Below are 24,765 nucleotides of genomic sequence, written 5' to 3' on the forward strand. Positions count from 1 at the left end.
ATAAGGCACCTTTCACCATAAGCAAAACAGGAACTCCCCTAATCAGAAGCCTCTCATGGGATATAATAGTATTAATTCAAGTCTTCCAGATGTATTTACTGTATTTTTTCTTCCTCAGATCAACCACCTGCCCAGTGCATTTTGCAAAACTTGCAAAAATGTATTTATGCAAACTTCTTCAGTATAATAAGTTTCAGTTTCTTATAAACTATATCACCCATTGCAACACAAATATTATTCTGCTGCCATTTTTGAACTTAGAAAGTTTGCTATATGCACATAAGTAACAAGCAAAATCCACCTTGACATAATCTGCAGGGAGATCAAAAAAACATCAACACTGGATTTCACACGTTCTATTCCTCTGGAACCACTATATGCCAAATGCAGTACCAGACCTAAGAGTAAGATCACACCAACTTCGACAGTCAGTACAGCAATGTATTATAGAATACAATACAAAGCTTGAGAATTTCAGACAATTTGGTTTCTAGCATAACATTTCCAGAACTGAAATAGTATGACTCAAGTCTTTAAATGAGTTCATACAGACTGTAAGCAGAACTTTCCGAACGCATGAAAAAACACCTAAAAATAGGTACAAATCCAGATGTATGCAAATAACTGCTGCAATTAACTTCACATACATCACAGACACATTATTTGAAATGACTGTATTTTGTCCTCTGTTACAAGAACAGTTGCTCAACTTGATATGTAAATATCAGTGTGACCACTGGTACATACGACGTTCATAAAAAGGAGTTAAAGTTTAATATTATCATTATATATTGCTCCATCCCAGAAGCTGAAGCAAACTATATCAAGCACTTGTTATCTAAATTCATTACAATACAGTTCTGATTTTATCTTCTAGAGTTTTGATTACAAACAAGTGACTCTGAAATTAACAAGGAATGTGTCTGTTTTAAACTTTAAGAAAAATTGCCACCAAACCATGCTGTTTTGTTGCTGAGGTAATGTCTACAGATTAAGTAATTCAGAGCCTTATTATGTTAAATGCTGCAGACAGTAAATAAGAACCTGCTCTAAAGAATTTTATGAAATTATTAGCTAAACTAATGATTAAGATTAGTTAATACATTAAGCATTCAAAGCAACAAATGGCTTGTATTTAGATTTCAACTTAAACCAGTGCTTTACTTAAACTCCAAATATTGAAAACGGCTGTCCTTCACAGGCTACAGGCCATGCTGATGGAGAAAACAGATCCATCAATTAGCAACTGAATATGAATAAAGCCAGGAAAATTAAAACTTTTGGGAGAAGTAGTTTTCCAAAGAAAAAGTCAACATGGAACAGAGAACTAGAAAGTATGACTCCAGAGGAGAAAGTTATACCAGCTATTCCTCTGGCCAGAATGAGTTCTGCACCTACACGTAATTTCAGTTGTTCAGGAAGCAACAGCTGATGCAACTAACCCCAAACCCTTTTGGAGACACTCAAGTCTAATTAATTTTCCAAACATTTAATACACAGGAAAACAAGCCATTTGAAAGAAATCAAGTGCAAGTCATCGTTCCCCCCCCACCCCCTGCATTCCCTTCATCTCCATTTGTAACCCTACTTATGAATTGATTTTGCAAGTGACTTGACCAACTGGTAAGTGAGCTCTTGGGAGGGGATGAACATTAAAGGAACAATCAGGAAGGAGGCCGAGAGAAAGCTTGGCTCCCAAGTTTCACCCAGTGATCCTCTCCAGTGCACAACAGAGGCAGGTACCACAATGAGAGGTTCCCACCCCATGAACTTTGGAAGTTTCCCAACTGCTGGAGACATTTACTCCTTGAGCAGCAGCACTGCCTACGCCAAGAGCTACTCTGTTGCATCCTCCCTGGCACACAATTGCTTTTTCTTTCTATAAAGCAGCCAGTTAAATTACACATCAAATGATAATTCACCTTTGAACTACTTCAGAAGTCAAGTCACAATATAGTGCAAAGAGCAAATGTCACACGAACGAAGGTGGATGCAACTGGCACAGACTGTTCACTACTCAATTGATAAAGTACCACTAATTAAAGGCTAAGCAGCTGCCTATTCTAAAGCAATCCTACAGCAAGACAACAAACAAACTAGAGCTTCACATAATGCTTATCAGCTAGGCAAGCTGGGGTCTGAAGTTTGTTCAATTAAAAAAAATTGTTTCAAAAAAACCCTTCACAGACACACAAGAAGTAAATTACCATCTTGCAAGTGCTCACAAAACCCGCCAGCTTCATTCCATATATTTAGCAACGAAATCAACAGAGAGCACACTAGATATTTCTAATGCTTAAAAAAAGGTTACAAGTACATACAGCAGCCTCTTTTATAGAGGTGAGAACCCAACACAAATTCTTCTCCCCATTCACCTAGCATTCAACTTTACGTGAAGTCCACTTTGAAATCGCTCAGTCCGTCTTTAATCTCTGAAGCAGCAGCATGGAAAAGAAACTAGCTTTTTTGACTAAAGCAACTGTGAAGTTCTGGAAATAACATATTACATTTGTTTTGTGTCACCTATTTTTGATGATTTCCACAGAAAGAAAAAGACAAGTAACCAATGAAAAGTGTGAAGTGTAATATTTTTCACAAAAATCAAATGATAAATGGCTTATGGGAGATACAAGGCAGTATCAAGGATAAGTAATCTAATTCAGGGAATTTGTACATGTGAGCTCTAGATTATTCCATGCCAATGAGTTTCCGAATCAGCTGAAAGAGTATCTCACTTTCCACTACATTTCCTAAATGCTATATGCAAACACTGATCACAACAACATTGACAGATACACGCATGCTTGCAAAGTGATTCTTTGCAAAGAACATAAAAACCCCTTTATAGCTGACAAAGAATAATCTTAAACCAGGTCACCAAAAACCACATCGGAAAGCTATTAAACTCGGGTAAAATAGAATCAAGAGAGTTGAGGGTTTTTTCTGTTTAAGCTCATTCCAATACTGAACATATACTCCTGCCAAAATTCAGCCCCACCACACAAGTTTAATAGCTAAAACATTACCAAAAAAAAAAGAAAATTTATGCAAAACAATACACACTCTATAACATAGTATACACACTACTTAAGAAACTCACTGAACTAGGGCAAGTGACCATCTTCTCTCAGTTACAACTACTACAGCATCTAGATTGCCACTATGAAAATACCTCCACCCCTCACACAGTTCCAACAACTCTCCTGTAAGTACTGAGCACAAACTGAAGGAGAGATTTCCTACTTCCATTTGAAGGAGTCCTTCTGACACAGGTGGGACAAGAAGAAATAGAAACAAAGTGCCATAAGGACATAAACTGAGAAGTTTCTCAAGAAATCAAAGCAAGGAAGAAGTCTCTCATGAATATGCACACATTTTGCAGAGGGAGGAAAGGGAAGCAAGAGCTAAGGTATGAAAGCCTCTTGGAGAACACACCTCCGATGTGATGGAGCAGGCATTAGGCATCCACAGAGGCAAGGACCTTCTAGTTTGTCCTAAAAATGCAGGGCCCAGGACACACATGACAAGACACAGAGCCTGTTTGGCTACCCAACTGCTCTAGCTCCTCAGCCTGATGACCTCTGCAGAGTCAGGAGAGGGCTGCGTGTCCCTCCAACTTCACTATGCCAACAGACTTCTGAAACCACGCAGTTTTCCACAAGTTAATATATCATCAGTACGTTGTTTTGCTGCCCTGTCATTAGGTGACTGTGTGGCATATTAGCTGATTTGATGGAGATGGGTAAGGAAGCACTAACTGTGACTCTTAAGAAGGCAAAGTGCTTTAACATAAGTAGTGAGGGAAGACCTAAAAAAGAAGTGGGAAGGGAATGACACCGACACTTTTCGAAGCACTAAGGTTTTGATCCAGGGCACGGTATTTTGAAGATCACAAGATTTTATGATTACAAGTATCAGGTTACTGCTTTTAATAAGTGTAACGATCTCATTTAGTTTTCCTTACTCTTAGCCAGGTTTTGCCAAATACACAGGAAGCAAAAAGGGCAGCATGTTGTAGACTCTTTTTACAGAAATGCCTATAAGGACCATACGAGCCTGTCAAAAAAAACTGTCAGAAAAAAATATCACAAACATCCACTTGGCATCAACAGGGGGAGGAGGGATGGGCTAGTTTTATAACACAAGACACAAAGAAGCCTACTTCTGAGCATACCCCAGAACCTGGAAACAAATTCAACAGGACAAATTTCTAACTACAACCATTCCTACAAGGGCATCAAATGTAAAGAGAAAAAAGTGAACAGATACACTAGAGATGTACAGAGACTGTAAGAGTGGGAAAACCACAAATGCAGATAGAAAACCAAGGAAGAATGAATAAAAAGAGAAGTCAATGATATCTACGTGCAAGTCTTAACTACACTACCTATTACGGTCCTCAGCTATTTCTTTTCCACTTTAACTTGTGCTTTTAATGACAACTGGTTTCATTATCTCTCCTGTATATTCACTTTTAGGTGCTTTCAAAGGCACAAAAATTAACAGATAAACACAACATATAGAAAAAAAAGACAGAAAAAAGTTATAACATGCACTTTCAACTCAACATTCAAGAACCGTAAGCAGTATGCACTGACAGTTGAAATCAGTGATTAGGCCAGAAAAAACCTGGTGGCTTTTCAAATTCATTTTATATTTGCCCATAGCATATACAAGTTTTTAATAGCAACAAGTAGCTCACAACGCCTATGCAAGTTCAGAATGTAATTCTTTATTTTCACTGACAGTTTAAAAGCAGACTGCAAAGTACCGAAGTTAAAAGTTTGGCAGAAAGCTGTTTCAAGGCAATATAACACCAAGGATATTTCTGGATATTTAAAATCTCAGGTTTCCAGAAGAGAGTTAAAAGTAGTTTCTGGTGATGTACCAAACCCTGCCATGTTTGCAGCTTTATATACAAAAGGCATATTGTTTAAACATTATTTTCCCTTTCCCAAGCAAATATCCACTTACAGAGTGGGGGAAAAATACTGTACAGTAGACACACACTGGAAATCCTTCACAAACATTTACGTTCGTCCTGGTCACACATCCCAGGAGGCCCAGATAGAGAAGCCAGGTAAAATACTTTCAGAAGTGACAGAGACTGCTAAGTGTCCCTCTAAGAAGGGATTTTTATTTCCAGAAATAATAAAGTTTTTAGTAAAAAACAGAAAAAGGAACAAACCTTTTTTTTTTTTAAACAGTTAAACAAAATGCCTTGGCAGTCATACAAATGGCTCAGCTTCAGCAGCACTGTGGTACAAATTCTTCTAACCATATGGGATATCTATCAAAATAATGCATTCTGCAGACCTGATAAGAGTAAGGAATGACCCAGCTTGACTCTCACAGATTGTTCTTCCTGGCAGGAGGTTAGAAACAATCCTTTTTGTTCAAATACTCTATTTGTGACTCTTAACACCATTTTAGAAAACAAGTTAAGAGTATCGCCATAAAGCAAAGCTACATTTTAAAATAAACTGATTTTAGTACATTGCAGCTAAAAAACAATACTGTAAACTCATCAATAGTGCTCACATCGTTTCCTTTGTTTTGCTTTTTTCCATTCTTTATGCTCCTTCTCAACTACTACTGCTCCAAAGCAGTCTTAATATGACACAAATTTCACCGGACTCCAGCGAATTTCAGTAGATGACACCATCAGGTGAAAACCAGCGTTAGTCAACTCCACTTCCTGACCACGTAGAAAATGGTGCACGCAGCACAGATGAATCGAGCACGAGCTCTTAAAACATCATTCACTTGCTGCTAGAGCGTCCCCGAAAGTTTGCCACGGCCCGAAGAAGGGAGGCAAAACCCCAATTTTTTTTTCTTACGAGATGAGAACTTCCCAGGACAAACTGTCACATCGCAGTTTCGCGTAAGAAGCGCATACGCGGAAAATAAAACCTTAAAGGCTCTTTCGCAGGAATGCCTTCCGCAGCCGTGCAGCTGGAAGCACTCATGCCAGGGCCTGCACGAGCCCATTACGAAGCGCGTCCTGCCCAAGGTATGGATTACATACGTGCAAACACCACCAGTCGCCAGCCCCTTCGGCGTGTGCGTGCCGGGCCAGCGCCGGCTCCGCGGGCCAGGAGGCTTCGCCAGAGCACAGGCGACGCGCTGAGCGGCCGCGGGAGCGGCCCTGCCGGCAGCAGCGCGGCCCGCCGCTCGCAGCCGGCCTCCCCGCCGCTCCCGCGGCCCGAGGGAAGGGCCCCGCAGGCCGCTGCCCCGGGCAGGGGGACCCGGGCCCGGCCCGCCCCGCCGGGCAACGGGCAGGGGCGAGCACAACAAAGGCCTCCCCCACACACACCCCGCCTGCCGGCGGCGCCCCCAGCCGCTCCCCCCCTACCCCCCCCCTCTCCCGGCCCGGGGCGGTACGTACCGGAGCGCGGCGCTGGCTGGGCGGCGCGGCGGGTCTCATACTGCCGGGGCGGGGGAAGGTGTGGCGGTCACCGGTGCCCGGCGGGAGGCGGAAGCGGCGAGGCCGGGCGGTGGCGGAGCCGCATCGCTGCCCGCGCCGAGACCCGCTGCTGCCGCCCCTCCCCCGCGCTCGGCCCCTCGCGGCTCCCGTACGGCCCCGCTGCCGCCGCTCCTGCCGCCGCCGCCGCCGCACTTCCGGGCAGGGAGGGGTCACGCCGCCTCGCGCCGCGCCGCTTCCATCCGGGCCCTCGCGCGCGGCCCCGCCCCCTCCCCCGCGGCGCCCGGGGCGGGGCGCGAGCCGGCCGTTGGGCGGGGGCGGGGCGCGAGGCCGGCCGTTGGGCGGGGGGCGCGGGCGGCTGAGGCGGGGAGGCGATGGTCGGGGCGGCGGGGCGGGCGGCAGCGCCCCTGTCGTTCTTTGGGGACCGGGGCGGGGGGACGAGCGGCCGCGGGCAGGCGCGCGGTGTCCGGAGGAGGCGGCGGGGAAGGCTCCGGGTGAGGAAGGGGCCAGGCGGGGTTCGTCGTGTCAGCTCTCGGGGCGGGGAGTAGCTCCCCTGAAGCAAGTGCCTGGTCGTCAGCCCCGCTTACCGGCTGGTTCACGCTGCGGGACGGACTTGGGGCTTCTGAGGACTCTTTTTTTTTTTTTTTAAATTTTTTTTAGATGAAGCTAACCTGCAAATGACACTCGTGAGCACCATCTGCTCCCAGGTATTAGGACCTGACAAGAAGCAGCCCTACGTAACTGCTCCCCCACGTACGGTGCTGATGTTGGGTTCTCAGCATCTTACCTGGTGCACAGATCTGCTCCACGCTGGCACAGGCGTGGGCTTCGAGTCCGTCACTGAACAGCCCCCGGCCTAGGGCGCTTCTCTTCCCTCCCGCATATCTTCACCACCCAGCAGTTTTGAGAGTTGTCGGTCAGATCTGTTTCCTTTAGCCCAGGTGGAATGAATTTCTCTAAATCATTGATGCATCTTCCTAGTTGCTTCTAAAAATAAATGATGTTGTAGTTGTAAATTCCATATACAGTACTGCAAACTTCTTTGTGGAGGGTTGGAAATAAAACTTCCGCAATTTATTTTGGTTCGTTTTGCTTTCCTAAGGGCCAGGGCTTTAAGGAAGATCTCATGTATGGAGACAATTAGGACTCGGTGACACCTTAATTGCCTCCCTTGAGAATGAGTGCTAAGAATACATACACACAGCATTGTGCTGCGTAAGGATACCCAAGCTAGCAAGGTCTCAAAATCAATATGACTGCATTAGTGAGGCACAGAGCCCTGGATAATTCATCCTGCGGAGAAAAACTGCGCTGACAGGGCCATACTGCTTTTTGTATTACTAGTTCACTCAGAACTATTTCAGGAACCTGTCCAACGCTGCACTGTGTGGCTCAGCTTTTTTTGTTTGTGCGGAGTCTTTTTCATACCAGTCCTTGTAGGAAATAGCTTTATGGCCACAGGCAGGACTTATTCCATTTAGCTGAACAGGATGCTTGGAGGAGGACCAGGCTGTTAGCTTTTATATGGCCCATGACTTAGAGGAAAACGCAGTATGCCTTTGTTGGTTGTATGAGACTCGAGTAGAACACAGGCTATCAGGATTCTTGGTACTGCGAGCTGAGTAGTTCAGTGCTTGGAGATGCTGTTGCAAATGGGAAATGAAAAATATCCACTTTTTCACAAGACAGAATTCAGTCTGCTAGTGGAAATCAGGTGCATTCCTAGTTCTAACTGAAGAGTCTGTAACGGGAATCTTAGGATTCACATAGAGCAACTTAGCACACAGGAAAAGCAGTGAGCCAAGTGAATCTTCGTATATAGTAACTACCTACCATATCTCCCTTAAATCCCACTCTAGAGAAAGTCTGCAAAGATGGATCGTTAACAGAAGTTGTGAAAAACGTGTATTTGTCAGCAGACAAAAGGTGAGATTAGAGCTTATGCATCCCTTGGGCTGAGAAGTTCTTTTGCTCACCCTCAGATATATAATATTCTTGTGTGTGTGGGCAAATGCCACAGAAGGACGTGTAAATGGTTGCCAAGCAAAGCAACTAGCACTTTCCAGATCTGGAGTCTCCAGTTGGTTTTAACAGAAGTTTATTTTTCTGTACTTTTCATCCACTGCTCAGTCCTATTCCCTGCTATTCCCCCTTAGATTCCCATTTTCGTACCCTGAGTTTGTTTCTCCTCTCGGCGCTAAATTGAAGTGCACCATATAGTACCAGCCTCTTGTGTCACATTAAGGTGAAATACTGTCACGTCAGGATGCATCAGTATTATTTGCATTATGGCAGCACTTAGTGGGTCAGTTGCGATAAGTGGCCCTTTATGCTAGCCATTTTACAAAACGTATGAGACAAACACAGAGTTTATAATCTAATTAGACAGGGCAGAAAATGGTAGAGAGAAACAAGACAGGGTGAAATGATTAAGCACACTTAGAGAACAAAGATTCTCTCCAGAGGGAGAACCAAACTTTCCTGCGTCCACAGTGAATGCCCTAGATCACACTTTCTCAAACGAGGCAGGAGGCCCCACAGGAATATGCACTTACAATATACACTGCTTTCTGGCAGAAACTTGGGGGTATTTCTACTTTTCAAAGCTTTTCAGGGAAAGGTGCTATGTTACTTTATCGTCTAAAAAGAGAGAAAGCCAAAAGAAGAAAAAAACTGTTGTAGATGTCCTTTCCTCCCAGCTTCTACTGGGACAGAGCAATGTTTCCACTGCACTGTGGTGGTGCCATCCTTCACTGGGAAGTCCTCATATTAGAATAGAATAGAATAGAATAGAATAGAATAGAATAGAATAGAATAGAATAGAATAGAATAGAATATTTCCGTTGGAAGGGACCTACGACCATCTAGTCCAAATGGTGATACTCCTCTACTACAGTCAATCTGGATCCCTTCTTGAGGGCTGACTTTTTAAAACACCTTACCTAACAATTCTTAGGGGTTTCTTTACAGAATAATTTTACGTAAGAATGCTCCTAGAAAGAATAAGGAGGCATATTAACATACAGTTTTAAAAGGAGATTTGGAGATTTTAAGTGCTCTAGTCTGGGCAGGCAATACAGTCTTTCCTCTTTCCAGGGTGATCAGGTTTCAGGCTGGTGGGACTTTCACCTTAGATAAACCTTTCAAAATACAAATTCTGTCTGCTGTATATTAAACAACAGATTTCCTGTGCTTCTATTTGAAAGAGAGAATTTATTCTAGGTTATTGACCAGATTTCCTCACCCTTGTTTTGTGATATGAGGTGAACTGTCTGAATTCAGCTGCTGTACATGATGATGTCAACTCTCAGAGCATGCAAAATACATTGTTTTCAGTATCAGGCATATGAGCACTCCCACAGATTTAAGGGAAGTGGTTGCATATATAAACATGCATTGAAATGATTTGCAAGATGAATTTACAAGTGAAAATCATTCTCTACCCAATAGGTAGCCACATTTCAATGGTGAAATTATATATCCTAATTACAGATTCATTGTAAACCTCTTTGAGATCTTTTTGGTGAAAAGAAGCATTATACACACATACACATGCATGTAAGCACATTGCTGCAATACGTTTACAAGATTCACAACAGGATCGTATCACTAAAATAAGCTTTTTGAAAGAAATTCAAGACAAGAATATTAATTTCATTGATTTTTTAAAATCCAGTTAATTGTTTTTATTAACTTACACTAGAAAAATCAATGGCAAACAACCCAAGATAGTGTTAGTGTCACATGCTTTCTGTTTTCCTTTCCTGTCTGTTGTCCAAATGAGAGCACTTTCTGGAGGAATCATGATAAATCTGTAATATCTTATTTTATTCTACCCTATTTACTTTTAAAAGAGCAAGCAGATAACATTGCAAATGTACTGCCAAGATGTATGGGTGATTTTGCATTAAGTAAATGCAAAGCCTGATGTAGCTGATATGAGTCACAATTTTATGGACAGTTTTAAACGTGTATAAAATTTCAGGGAAGCTTTTAGTCTTTTTATAATACAGCGGCTTTGGAATTTGAATTGCTTTTTGGAATTTGGAATTCCAGGGTATTAAGGCAATACCCAATTTAGATTGACTTTTCCACCTTAACTTCTTTTTTTATTTTCCTTCTAGGTTTTCCTCCTGAAAAGGTAAATAATATAACCTGTTAAGCTGCAACAAACAACTAATTTCATACAAGTTAGTGATACAGTTCTAAAATTATTCAGTAATGTTTCAACAGAATGGGTCTTCACTTGAAAAGGTCAATGTTTTGAAACCAGCACTCTTCACTGTAAAATATATGCTAGTTTTGGCAGAAAGGTTTTAGCAAAGATGCAATTTCTTCTGAGGGAGGAAGGTGAGATTGTATGAATAAACAGCATTCCAGTGTCTGTAGCAAAGAGCCTGCCAGTGTTAGGTGAGTCACATTCCAGTCTCTGTTTTTCTGGATTCAGTGAGAGTTTTGATCTCTTGTCTTTCACATCACAGATAAAACCTTAACCACCAAGCTACTGGCCGATATGCAATAGGAATCTTCCCTGTTCTTTCCTGTTTATACTTTGTATAAACAAACATTAATTTTAGCAGAGACTTGAACTTGGGACTTCCAGTCTTTGCCTGAGCTCAGCAGCTGCTCTGTGTGAGCTTCCTCTTCTTCTTTCATTCAAAACAAATAAATAAACACTTAAAAGATTTTCATGCAAAATGTGAAATGTGAAAACATTTGAGTTTTCTAACTTTCACAAGAAAGGCAAACATTTCCCACCCAGTTTTAGTCAGCTTTGCAACACATTTTAGTTCAAGGGAAGCTTATATCTTAATAGCGTTAAAAAATAATTACTAAACAGAATTTGCTTTGTATTGTCATGTTCCTTTCCCTCAGGTTCTCTTTCTGTGTTTGCTTTATTCACTGTTACATCTTAAAATAGGTAGTAAGGACTTCAAAGCAGATATTCTATCTTCCTATGGGTATTTATTTAATGGATAATGGCATAAAACTCACTGGAGGCTGGTTGCAGCACTACATGACATTACTTTTTCTGCAGAATGGCCTGCTGCAAATTGCTGACCATCTTCCATTAGTTTCTCCTCAGTGTTCCCTAACACGTTATCACGAGTTTCTTGTCCAAAAAATTCCCGGATTCCTTTCAGTCATCCACCTCTACAAATCTTCCATTTTTTTTCCTTATTTTTCCTTCATGCACATATAAGTTGTTGAATTCATTCATATTTGCTAGAACTCCACATCTATGACTGTATGACTGTGTGCTGTGTCCCAGGCTCTTTCTACTTTACTCTCTCTTCACTGCCATTGCAGTGTCACTGAGGATCACAAACAAGATGGCAAACCAGTGGTATTACTTGATATGCTCAATAAGACACATACCTGATAGCTACTACTGCTTCCAAGTTCATGTTTCCTGCTGCAACCATGACATGTTTACAGGTCTTTCAAATTAAACAACTCTTTCCCCCCTGCGTGCATGCGTACAATGAGACTTTTTTCATAATGAGAAGTGATAGGCAGTCTAAATAGAGGAATCAGTACTGCTGGCTGTGTGTACAATTAAAAATGAGAACTACAACAGCCATTGTGCTTTGTTCTGATTTCTTTAGAAATATAGTTTCCCAGGCTGTAACTTGGAAACTACATACATTCCTGGATGCGGTAAAATTTTTATAAGTCTCTAGTGGGAAAGATGATTTTTTTTTGGTGCATTTAATAGATTCTTTTCAGATCTTGCTAAAGGATGAGAAAGCCTCTTTTAAGTTCTTTACAAATCAGCATTCCTCTCCTCTCCCAAAGAAAAGTAAAATCAAACCCTATATTTTTAAATGTAGTGCCGAATCTTTCCTCCTCTACTCCCTTCTGCTCTCCAAAAAGCAATGAAACACAAAAGGGCATACCCTTCTACACAGTTTTTCTTTCAGAGAGTGTGAAAACTTCTTTTTATACCAGAAAGCAACAATAAAGAGCAAATTTTGCTTTGTGGCTTATCCTCATAAATTTGATAATGAAGACAAATGCATAGTCTTTTCCTTGTTTCAATACCAACTAACTTTTAAAATGCCTTTAAAAGTCACTTTCATAGAGGGAAGAACAAGCATGAAGTTCTGAATTTTATGTGGGCCCCAAACATCATCATTTATAAATTCAGATAAAACTCGCATCTGAACATAATTCAGTTGGCTCAGAGAGAATACAAATAGATTCACAGAAGAATCACAGATTCTTCACTGAATGAAGATCATGTTGCTAAGGCACATTTAGAGGGGAAAAACCACATCTCAATTCAGAATGTAAGGAAGACTAGTTGTTTTGAACTTTATTACCCTTTTTGTTTTCAAGAATTCTGTGGTGTTGCCTCTTGAAATGGCCTCCTGCTTCCTAGCTGATAAACAAAATCCTTAATTATACTACTCACAAGAGTAATTTTCAACATCAATATTCCCCAAATTCTCTTGAGTTTCATGACAGGACTCGGCTCAGTTGTCTCTACGCATAGTAAAAGCCCAATATTCCTTCTAACTTAACATTTTATAGGGCTGAGCTCTTCTGTCATACTTTGCAAACTTAACATTTTTAGTATGGAGCACTAAATGTATAACTTTTAATAATGACTAAAATAAACCAGCACTGCCCTTTCAGTAAATGCCTATTTTTACACCTGCCAAATGTACAGGACAGGTAATGGGATATTTACTGATTTTGCACAATTGATACAAATTATACATGGATTTATGAAGTACACATGCAATTGCCTATTTTGTTCAAGTCTACATATTTTCTAGAAAAAATTCTTGTAATTTTTTTATTTGCCTTTTTTTTCCTATTGTGCAAATTTTTGTAGGAAATAATACATATTAAAAAATGGATTTGGGGAGAAATATGTAATTTTTAAATTGAAAGCTCATGTTTTGATGTTTTATACCTGAGAAATGCAAGCATTCTACTGGCTGTTTTTTCTAATTTTTCAATTTCACTATCCCCCCAAAATCATAACGTACACAACTTTATTTACCACCATTATCTATAATTGATCTGGTCTTTATAAAGTTTAAGTAGATAAGATGTAAGGGTGCAGCTGTCCTCCAAATGAAGTTAATTTAAAAGTGTGCTGGACCATGTACACTAGATGATAAGCAATACTTACATATATATGTATATAATAATATATGTGAATAATAATAGTCAAAATAACATAACCTGTGCAATAAGTATGAGTTTCTATTGGAAAATCTTCTAAGCAGAATGGTTCCTGAGTTGCTGAAAAGAGATGGGCTCACTGAATTTCATCTCCAGGAAATATTGGAGATTTATATAATAAGTGATTCACTGTTCATTATGAATAGAAGTAAGGATATATAGCATATTCTGAATACCAGGAAAAAAGAAAATCAAACACCATTCAGGATTATTGGAAGGATACCAATACAAATGCTAAATACCAAGCTGAGAACACAGGACAGCCCCATGATGAGTTATGCTTTATATTTGAAGTTTTGACATAGCCAACTTTTTCATTTTAAGACAATACAGGGGTTTCTTATCTATTTTTATTTATTTTGGCATCTATTCAGATTTAACACCTTTTTACATATCAGTGTGTGCTTTAAGTACTGTAGTTCTCATTAGCACAGATTTTGCCCTGTTGATGTTTTCATCTCGTTCATTTCTCCTTGCTGGCAAGCATTTTGTGTCTCAAGACATATTATGATTCATAAGCTGAATAGCTTCCTTTTGCTCTGGGATTTGAGAGACCAGCATGGAAGTATCCTATTCCTAGAGCAAAAGCTCAGATAAATAGTGTAGTATGACTAGAGTGTATCACTCACTGATGGAGATATTCTGCCTGTGTAGATAGCTTAAAACTGCTGGTCAGGAAAAGGTAGATTAAGGCAGATAATGGTCTTCTGAGTCAGATTTTCTCTGGCATAAGAAATATATAGTGATAAAACAGTGTTAGAATCATTTTGCAATAGTGTAATTGGATGCAAACTTCATTTGAGATTTTAGCTTTCAACTGCTTTACCAAATTTACATAACACAAATGCTAATTGGTGAAGAAAATTATACAGTAGACTCTCATGCACATTACGCTTAGACAAGGTCAAAATCCCACTTTTATCAAAAGGTGAAAATAGCTTCTTTTTTTAAAAACAGTCTGTTGACACCATTGATTTGGAAAGGTGTGAGATTTTCAGTAATTATACATCATGATACAGCATATTTGCATGCGGGTTTCATTCTGTATCTATTCATTAAAAAAGAATTTTCCATAGTTTTTCCATACATATATTAAAAGCCCAATTTTCTTGCAACTCAAAGTTGAATTGCTTAATTTCTTTTGACTCTTTCTTGTTTTATACTTTGACTACTTTACATCAAATACTTGAAGTTTAGAATCTGATCTTTTCATGTGGCTGTTTTATGCCTGAGTATCTCTGTTGATTTCAACAGAATTATCCATAGAAGCTGGTTCAGTAATGGTCATATCCAAAAAGCAGGAATTCACTGTGTAACAATTGCAACATATTGTATTTAAATTCAGAAAATGTAAATAATAGTTCCCTAGCGAGTCCTGCTGATAAAGACCAGATAGCTACCAAACCAGGCAGATATCTTGCACTTCACTTGTTGCGTAATTAAGAACTGGAATGTTATATGTCCTTTGAATTTTAGCATTTCAAGGTGTTTTTACAAGTGTATAAGGTAGTTAATTAAAAAAGAAAAAAAGTTAAATATGTTCATCCTGGATAACTACCTTGAATTGTCTTTAAGTGCCAACAAAAATGTGAAGATGAAGTGTGTTATCTCAAAGTCATTGGTAATCATGGCTGAAACTCTACAAAATGTCTTCTAAGAACACAGTCAAAGATCAGATTTAAAACATCTGTTTGGTCCTGCAAGTTTTAAGATAACAGAAGACGACAGCGGCATCTCCTCCAAATGAAGAGATTCAAAGGAAGCCGTGATCTCATAAACGTAGAATAGCTTGAGGCTATCCAAGGTTCTCTGAGTCATATCTCCCTAATGATAATTTTAAGGTCACTGCTGAATACCGACAGTTTATTTTGAGAGGCAAGAAACAATACCTGGCAAGAAAGAAGCAGAGATCAATTGGCACAATACATAACTCTATAGTTCAGTAATCAAAGTGCCTTTGAAATACGTTTGATTTGTAGCTTTGGTATTCTGTTGTTCTAGAAATCTGTTCTAATTTTTCATCCAGTGCTCTGTGAAGGAGTCTATGAATTCCTTAACATCTGGACAGAGAATGATTTAGTTTTAGTACTTTGATCAGTCTTTGTTGACAAAGCTTCATCAGCCATTACTGAGATTAATTTTTTCTACATACTGTCGTCAGTGTGGCTTCTCTGAAACCTCTTTTGGACACCTGTATGCAGGTGGTTAGTTTGCATCAACAGGGGAAAAAAACCACAAAATAAAAAGCTCAACACACTGGAGGAAAACCTCCCATCTACAATTAAAAGAGAACATTTTGATTAATATAAAGAAAGCTATAAAAGCAGATGCTTTACAAAGTGTTATTTCTGGTCCTGAGAAAAGAACTTGTCTATCCAAGCTAAGAAAAGAAGAAATAAATAGGATTAACCTGCAGAACACAGGGTACAGAATCGCATTAGATAATTCTCATGTCAAGCCTAGTGACACTTCACCAAAATCATGTATTGCTAATAAGTACATCAGTTTTTATTTCAAAGATTTTATGCAAGGAAAAGACCTTTCACACATGTTAATACCTTGTAGTTACAGGCCAACTCAAAGCCTAGAAAAGTGGGGGAAATTTTGTGTTGGTATGATATCTTTGTCAGAACAGCTGCATAGAAAGTGAGGGAAAATAAATCTTTGTCTATGGAAATAACTTCCATAGACGTGTCTGAGAAAGCAGAAAGCCTAAAAAAATCCTAAAGCTAATGACAAGACTTTTTCACCAGGTGTACTATACATGTACGCACGTGTAGATGAACATTTTTAGGCAGTGAAGGCCAACCATTGATATAGGATGAAGTTCAATATCAAGACAAATTTGAGCTGGTGCCGTAATGAATACTATAATGCTTTTTAATATGTTTTAAATAAAGGTTTGCCCACAGCGTTTTAAGAAATGTGTACGTATCCTTCTGCAAAAAGCCAGCTCTCTAGGAAGCAGTTCTGTTGTAAAGAATCTACTCCTGCCTTTAATGGAAATATGTAAGTTCTCACCTTCTGATGTGGGACAGAAGGATTCACACCCTCTGAACACTTCCAACTACTAGTTTTCTAGACACGTGGTCCTATCTAAACTAACTGTATGACATCCCTAGCTTCTACCCTTGTGAGCTCAGAACTGCCTTCCTTCAGTCCAAGGAAGGACTGTTAACAGCCCTGAGTTAATGGGGTGTTAGTTAATAGAGTTAGTTAATAGAAGTTATTAGAGAAGTTAATAGAGAACTAATGGTGCTTTTACTCCATCAGTACTATCTGCTTCAGGTAAATAGACTTTCAAAATGTCTGACATGAAAGCTCATTCTAGGCAAACTTTAAATAATCATCCAGGATATGATGAAGATAAATAATTTCGAAGACTTGTTTTCATTAGCGAATCCCAGCTATTAACAGCGTGATCTCTTTCCCAGTGAAGGGAAAGAATTGCCTTGTACTTGCCAACTGTTTATCTCAGTTAATATTACCTTTCACTTGCTTCTAGTTCCTTGACTGCTCATGTGCATAGGGGTGGATAGGTCTTACCTCATAACCGTGTGCACCTTGTCTCAAACGCTTCTACCCAAGCTTGGGAATTTGCCTCTTTTCTACCTAAATGAACAATCACAAGAGGAACTTAAAAAACAACTAGTTCATGAGAGTTCCTCATCAGTGGCAAATATTTTTACCTATGAAAAATGTGGATGGTGTCATTGTGTTTCTGTTGGCTTATTTAAAAAGATAAGTCTATCAATATTTTTCTTTGAAATAAATAGAAAACAGTGCTTTACATTCAGTTAGCCTCTTTATCAGAGTATTTCAGTTATTGAATGGTCAATATTACTTGTTCTCTCTGTGCACTGAATAAGAGTAGAGATATGCAACAGGACTTTCAGAAAAAGTATGCAAGAAGAGTGGAGGTTTGTGCAAACACATTTGTATAGATAAGGGATGCCTCCGAGGACTTGACGCCAGGACTTCAGAGTACAAAACTGCCAGAACAGTTCCTGGGAGCAGTTAGGGACAATGCTGAAAGAGAAAAATCTGTGCTCCTGATAGTACAACATTTTAGTTCCTAGCAAAGTTGCAGCTATATAGTATGGCATGCTGGTTAATAAAGCCTTAATTAGCTCTTTTTAGACCCAGGCAACCTTAGAAGTGTAGGACCTGTTTGCCTACTATTGCTGACCATTGTGTCTTACGTGAAAGACAGCAAATTAAGAATGGCGTTAGCGCTAGCCATGAAGATAAGGCTTAACTTGAGCAGCAATAATGGCTGAAAACCTGCAGCATTTGAAGCTTTTCCAATTCATATGTTATAAGGAGTCTTTCATGCAAGTAATAAATTGGAGAAGTACAGGTTGCAAGAGAGAAGAGTGTAGATGAAACAGCACAAATCTATATGCACGACCCAGACAATTGCCACAGTTCTAGGATTTCTGTAAGTAGTAGATAAAGAACAATTTGATTGTAAAGCTTGAGCTGTTACTATTCAGCACTCCCTAGATGAAAATTGATGTCATTGAGCAGATTCATGACACCCACAACATGGCAGGAAATGCAATTAACAAGACAAAAATGCAACACCTACAGACAGGCCATCTGGTCACCTGGATATCCAGACCAAAAAGAATTTGCATGATATCAGAAACAAGAATTAAATCTTACCATAAACTGACCTGACCATGAAAACTACGATGAAAAAGTTAAGATAAAATTGGGGTTTTCTTTTTTCTTTTTTCTTTTTTATTTTTTCTTTCTTCTTTTTTCTTTTTTTTTTTTTTTTATTGTTTTGTTTCTGTACTTTCCCATTGGGAAGCAAGGACATAAAATGATTGACACTGTTACTAGGAATAACTCCTGAAATACTGGAATAGGTAATAAGTGTGTGATGAGAACTGTGACCTGAGACAGAATGAGGCTGTAGAGTAAAAAGGATCAAAATATTAATACCCATTAGTGCAGAACAAATACAAAAGTTCAAGGTAAAGGAACTGAGAAGCAGAATAGGCAGACACTATCTGAGAAAGCAGACATTGCAGTTCAATGTAGAGAAAACAGACAAAAGGCAGGAAGTCAAATGCTTAGCCTAAAATATTACTGAGAGTAGTGTGGGCAAAGAAAGTATCCCAGTGTTTGTTCCCTAAAGGAAATGGAAGTTGAAGCACGTGCAAGCACATATAGAGACTACCAAGAAAGAACACAAGTTGTGTGACCAGATTGTCTCCGAGGTTCTCCATATGCACATTTATTATCCAGAAAAAGCTGACTGCTGTTTTTGCCACTCTGCGATAAGACCAGTAACAACTTGGGTTCTGGCTGACTGGCAGAGCTGCAGTCTTATTCCAGCAACACTGATAAGCAACTGATATGTGACCATAAGAAGAGAACTTCAGCATTGCGAGACCGGTGGACTGGCTATGAAAAAAAATTCCTCACAAGATGGTATATTGTTGCCTGAATTTTTTAACATCTGGCACAGAAATACCCTACCTTCCAAGAAAACTGCCTCCCAAAACAGCTGAGTAAATCTCAGATGAGCCATCAGCTTGACCCACCATAGAAATGTTTCACTTTTTTCGGAAATCAAGTTACATGATTTCATTTTTTTTCTATTTTTTTCTTTTATTTTAAAGTGACTTCTAAAATGTTTCCTAATGAAAAGCCAAAACTAAACAATTGTATAACATAGACACAGAATGTTTCTACTATTCCAAAACGTGTTGACTTCTCTCATTACCGGCCATGTTTTTAGACATACCTAGACAAAATTTGACTTGAAATCACAAATAACTTTGGTTCTGTTCAGTATTTTGGTAAATAAATGAGTATTTGGCCAAGGGAATCAAGGAGCATGTGCCACAATAATGAAAAAAATGTGCCTTGAGGCACATGTGAGGAGCAGGCAGAATTCACTGCTCTGGAATAAGGAACTGATTCCACTTTCCACATGAGAGACAGGACAAAGCCTGTGTTTACAAAGCTGTCTAGGAGAACCAGAGAATTTGCAAGTCTTCTGGTTTTGAATGTTTATGAAAACATAGCGCTCTGTGAATTACTGTGTTACTTTCACACCTCACTTTTTCACAAACCCCAGTCTCTGTTCTAACAAAATCTCACAAGTGACACAATTATAAAAGTAGACTGACAAACATTAAAACTGACAGGATATAAAATGTTCTCAGTTCAGTGGCTTAGATATAAACTAAAAGCTAAGAAGACAGCACATGTTTCTGCACTTGAAAAACTTCCCCCAGAATCTTCTTTCAGGGACAGCTTGAAAAGACAAATTGTACTGGAGTTTTTCAATCTGTCACACTAGAGGACAGCTTCTGAGCTGTAGAGAGATGCCTTCAAATGAATCATATATCATTTTATCTGAGAATTTATAAACCTTTCTAGTTCAGTTGGTTTTTTTCTCTCTCTTCGAATATCAGAAATACACCATCCAACTCTGATCCAAGTACATATTACCAAAACAACTATATTAATCCAAACCAGGTGTTGGAGTACCTCATTAGTTGAATTTTGTATATTCTTTTATACTAGTTCTCTCTTCAAAATTAAAATGTCAATGTAGAGCAAAGTGAGGAAGCATCCATGATTTAATGGGAACTCCAGGCTGAAGATGAGAGCCCATATGGTCTGAAGCTGGAATCCAGGCTCAGTGGATCTCATTAGAAAAACAATAGAGTACAGGTGGGAGGTTATTGTCTCTCTCGCAAGAAGAGAGAATATGTATAAGACCCTACACAACAGGTTAGTTTTAAGGCTAATGAAAAACTCTATGAACCTCTGACTTAAAATATGTGGATTTAACCTGGGAGTTTTTCCTGTTTATGAGAAATCTGCATCAGTGCACAAGAACTGATAGAATCTCATCATGCTCTGACATGATGTGCATAAAATTAGAAAAAACACAGTGGTTTCTGATCGAATGATTTCATATAAACATAACTTCGTTGGTGGCTGCCTATTCAGTACTCATCTATGATCATCTGTAGGGTTGTACTTTCATATGAACGCTGTTCTAGCATGCTGTCATGGGTGATAGCCTTTACAGTTTGGTAAAGTTCTTAAAAATGGCCATTTTACAACTCATTTTCTTCTTGGTGATTCCTTTTGTCAGGAACTATGCTAACTTCAGGTTTTATTTTCTTTTCCTTGAGGAAGGTTCATATATATTATTTTTCAGTTAAGCATTTTGATTAACTGAATCACAAAGACTTTTCGTGAAGTACGATAATAACGATATTCATGTTTTATAAATGGGGAAGCTGAAGAACAGAGAAGGAAACTGACTTTCATGCTGAGTGGTACTGTCAGTGGCAAGGCTGGGAATAGAAACCAGAGATCTTTGCTGCCAGTTCCACTCTCACTGATGGAGCTCACTGTTCCACAGGTGACATCCCCACATCCCCACACAGAGCTACATAAAAACAACTTCAGCAGAGCAAAATCAGGCATTCACAAGATATGAAATGACAAACTAAGGACACTTATGTAACTTCCAGTTCCAGTCTATAGGCACCTGTTCTATTCTATATTTTTCCTACCACCCTATTTTTCCCCCTACTCTAGTCAATGTTGAGCATCATCTTTTTCCACAGATTCTGAGTACTATGAGGCAATGAGATAGATCGTTGCCTGATGAGTGCTATCAGGCAATGAGATACATCATTGCCTGATTCCAGTTCAGCTTACATGAGCCTATCCCATCCCAGAGCACCACAGCCCATTCAGACTAGCTTTAATAAGAAAGTCTAAATAGATTTGTTTAAAAGCACTGGCCGATGCAGGGTCCCATCATAACCCTTCCCTACTATTCCTTATTTTTCAGTAACTTACTTTTATTTTTAAAGTCACTATCCTTGTGGTTTTGCACAGACAGTATGATAAGTGACGCATTAAGTCACGTTTAGCAGTTTCATGCAACTTTATTGCAAAATAGTAGGTCATACCTTGGCAGTGTTTAGGAGAAAATTAAAAAATGCAGATCTTAGTTCTGTTTCTTTTGAATTTTCTAAAATTAGAAGAGAGTTCAAGAAATGGACAGATATAGAATTCAGCAAATTATGAAAAATATTCAAAGAAATTGTTATTTAAGTGAGAGGGTAGAAAGCCTGTAATGCCTTAAGAGAACGAAAATGTGTAGTGGAGTTGTTGTGATGGTATGTAACACAGCACCTTTCCTTTGGGATGATGATTTGATAGTGTCGTAAATTAGGATTTTGAACTCCTAATGCTAGATCAGAAAAAAGTCTTGTGTTCTAGCTGCAAACCACCATCTTGCATAAACTGCATTTGCTAGTTAAAATGCTGTCTGTCTTCACGTCGTACTAGAAAACCATCATAAACATTATCATTGGTCTGGATAATTCAACAGATTTATATGGCAAAGTGATTTAATACTGTACAGATCTGGTGTTAGAGTTTGCGGAGTCACAACATGAGTCAGAATGAACAGTAATGACCAATCTGGAAAGAATCCCGATGTCATCACTTCTTTTACCATGGTAAAAGTCTCATCCAGTTACAGTTCTTCCATTCCCTTTCTGGCACATTTCTTTGACCTGTCCATGAATAGTTTTTTGAATATGGCCATTGGTTATCTCTTCGGCCATCTAGGTGGCTGGCTGTTCCCAGCTGTTGGTCTGTTCTTGCTTCTCTGTTCTCAGTCTCATTCTCAATGGATGCGCTATGCTTGTTCGTTCTGTCTCCAGTATAAGACCATTCCCTCTCAAAAACCTGTATGCCGATAGGATCCTTATTCAAGGTGACAGGATGATTCCAATTCCTTATATTGGTGATAGGCAAATAAGGAGTCCGTAAATTGCTAGGAACATTCTCTGATTGTATTTAAAGTTTTAGTTAGAAGAGCTACTTCCTGAGCTCTTGCCCCATGTGCTCTTGGACAGACCTAGTGTTTCTTTTAAAAATATACTCTTGCAAACTTTACACCAGACAGCAAGAAGAGCTTGCTGACCCCTTAGCAGCGTGTTAGGTTAAGGAACCTGACGTAGCAGCTTCTGTTACTGTTTGGGAGCGGGAGGTGAGCTGGGTTGTGCAGAAAAGCTGCATGAAATGAGCTAAGACATTAAATAACAAGTTTCAGCCCAGAGTAAGATTTTTATGCCTGAAGTATAAACCTCCTGTAATAGAAACTGTAAGGGAAATTCAAACACACTATTAATTGTAGCAGTGCCGATATATTAAGATGAATAAGATTTTCTAAAGGCGTATACTAAGCAATTTAAGTTCCTTTTACTTGCTTCATTAGAACTGAATTCTTCGTAGATGCATTTTCAATAAATGTGTGTGCTGATTTAAGAGCTCCTGTACTGGAGTCAGTCACCTCTGCCAAGGCTCAGAAAGCAGTATGTTCCTAATGCTGCCAGGGTTATACTGCTGTTACATGCTCCACTATGCCTTTGGCTTTCTATAATCTTCATCTGACCTGTGGTAAATCCATGCTGACTGTTCTCACCCTCAAGGAAATGAAGTGAGATTAAGGCTTCTAAGGATATAAAGTTTTGAAAATGAATTTCATAGTCCTGAAGCCTCTTGGCTGTTTTAGAAAATGGTACAAGTCCGCTGGTCATGGTATTTTATTCCGTTGACAAAACTGTTTTGAGGAAATGCTGAAACTTCTCCTTTGAGAAGGGCGGTTTCAGTTGTTCTTGGTCAACAAAGGTTTCCCTGAAATCCCACCAGAAATGTCAAACACAGAGAGGGAGAATCTATCCATTCCATGGCATGGTGGCTCTGTCACACAGTGAGGGAAGACGGCTGATTTGAGTTCCTTCTCTGCCTGGTTCAGATCGAGGATTTGAGTTGAGACTCAGTTGTCATAGCACTCACTTCACCTAGTCCAAGTTTTTTGTACTGCCTACATAAACTAGAACAGTTCTTAGAAAAGACACTGAAAAAAGGAAATGAGGATTGACTTTTAATTTAAAAAAATTATTTGAGTGGGAACTCTTTTACCCAGTCTCATTCTGCAGAAACAGATTGAGTGACATTCACAATACACACACATAAATATGTTAGTCAGAAATCAAGGCAAAAACCAGAGAAGACTTAACCTAAAGTGATAGTTGTAAACACATTTACAAAGAACACACAGCAGATTTCTAGACTGTATTAAGAACTGTGTCTATGAGAGCGATTCTTGTCATTGGAAGAAAAGAACAATTTTGCTTCCATGAAAAGTCATCCAGATTGGGTTCTTTCTAGTTGTGCATGAAGTAATAAGGCTGGTTTATTCCTTCACTGGCTCTTCTGTGTTCTTACTGTGCCAAGCCTCTGCATATACTACTGTAAACAGAATTTTTTATTACATCACTGTAGAAATGCTTGCCATTGTATATCTGGCTGCTTAGTATATTTGGGGAACAGGCACCTCTGCCAGAAACAACAGAGTAAAAAATATGTATCAGCACAAATGGTTCCCTATTTTTCCTGAATATTCATGTTCTCATGGGAGGTATTTCCACAGACTTCCTTTAAAGGAATGAAGTGCTTGAAAAGCCTAGAGGGACAGAAAACGTTCTCTGACTAAGCATCCCTAAATAATTAAACATCATTTTTAGAATGCACAATAATATCAGCTAGTTCATTTGACTTGTTCCATAAGGTATTGTTCTTCTGCCAACCTGTTCCTTCCTTAGCTTCTCTGAAAAATCTGAGGTTAGCTGCAGAAAAATTAAGGAATCTCATCAGTGGAATAAAAAGAAATATCAACTTTATAACAGATTAAATTAGAGTATCACAAAAGGAAGAAAACCATTTCTCTTTTATGTTCATCAGTGTTTCATGGTGTATTGTTATTAAGGTGAATCCAGAACAGTGCTGATTTCCTTTTGTCCAGGAGCATATACCAGACTGTAGCTTCTCACTATTTCCAGCTGCTGGGTACCTATCACACCACATTTAGCACTTTGAGTTCCAGGTGGTTTTTCTCAAGAGATCCAAAGACCGAAAATAAAATCTATCCTTTATAGCCACTAGACTCAGTGAAGCTATTCCAATCTACACAAGCTGAGGATCTGGCCTGTAAGAGGCAGTGGTGTCCATCAGTACAAGAGCCCTGTTAGGAGGCATTTATACTGGCACCAGATATGCTCCCTCTGCTTTGTTTC

At 39.3% G+C, this 24,765-nt stretch overlaps 1 protein-coding gene across 3 annotated transcripts in view; it reads right to left on the minus strand.

Annotated features, from left to right (window-relative positions):
• The window catches only part of SPOPL (speckle type BTB/POZ protein like), a 37,510-nt gene extending 30,848 nt beyond the window's left edge, over window positions 1-6,662 (minus strand). For 2 of the 3 annotated variants that reach the window (XR_012044311.1, XM_072874329.1), the window contains exon 1: window positions 6,389-6,662. The gene's annotated coding sequence lies outside the window, so the exon portion shown is untranslated. The remainder of the gene's footprint in view (window positions 1-6,388) is intronic. The other variant, XM_072874328.1, reaches the window with a different exon arrangement.
• Window positions 6,663-24,765: the final 18,103 nt, after the last annotated feature.

The sequence above is a fragment of the Ciconia boyciana genome, chromosome 10, assembly GCF_034638445.1.
Source record: "Ciconia boyciana chromosome 10, ASM3463844v1, whole genome shotgun sequence".
NCBI lineage: Eukaryota > Metazoa > Chordata > Aves > Ciconiiformes > Ciconiidae > Ciconia > Ciconia boyciana.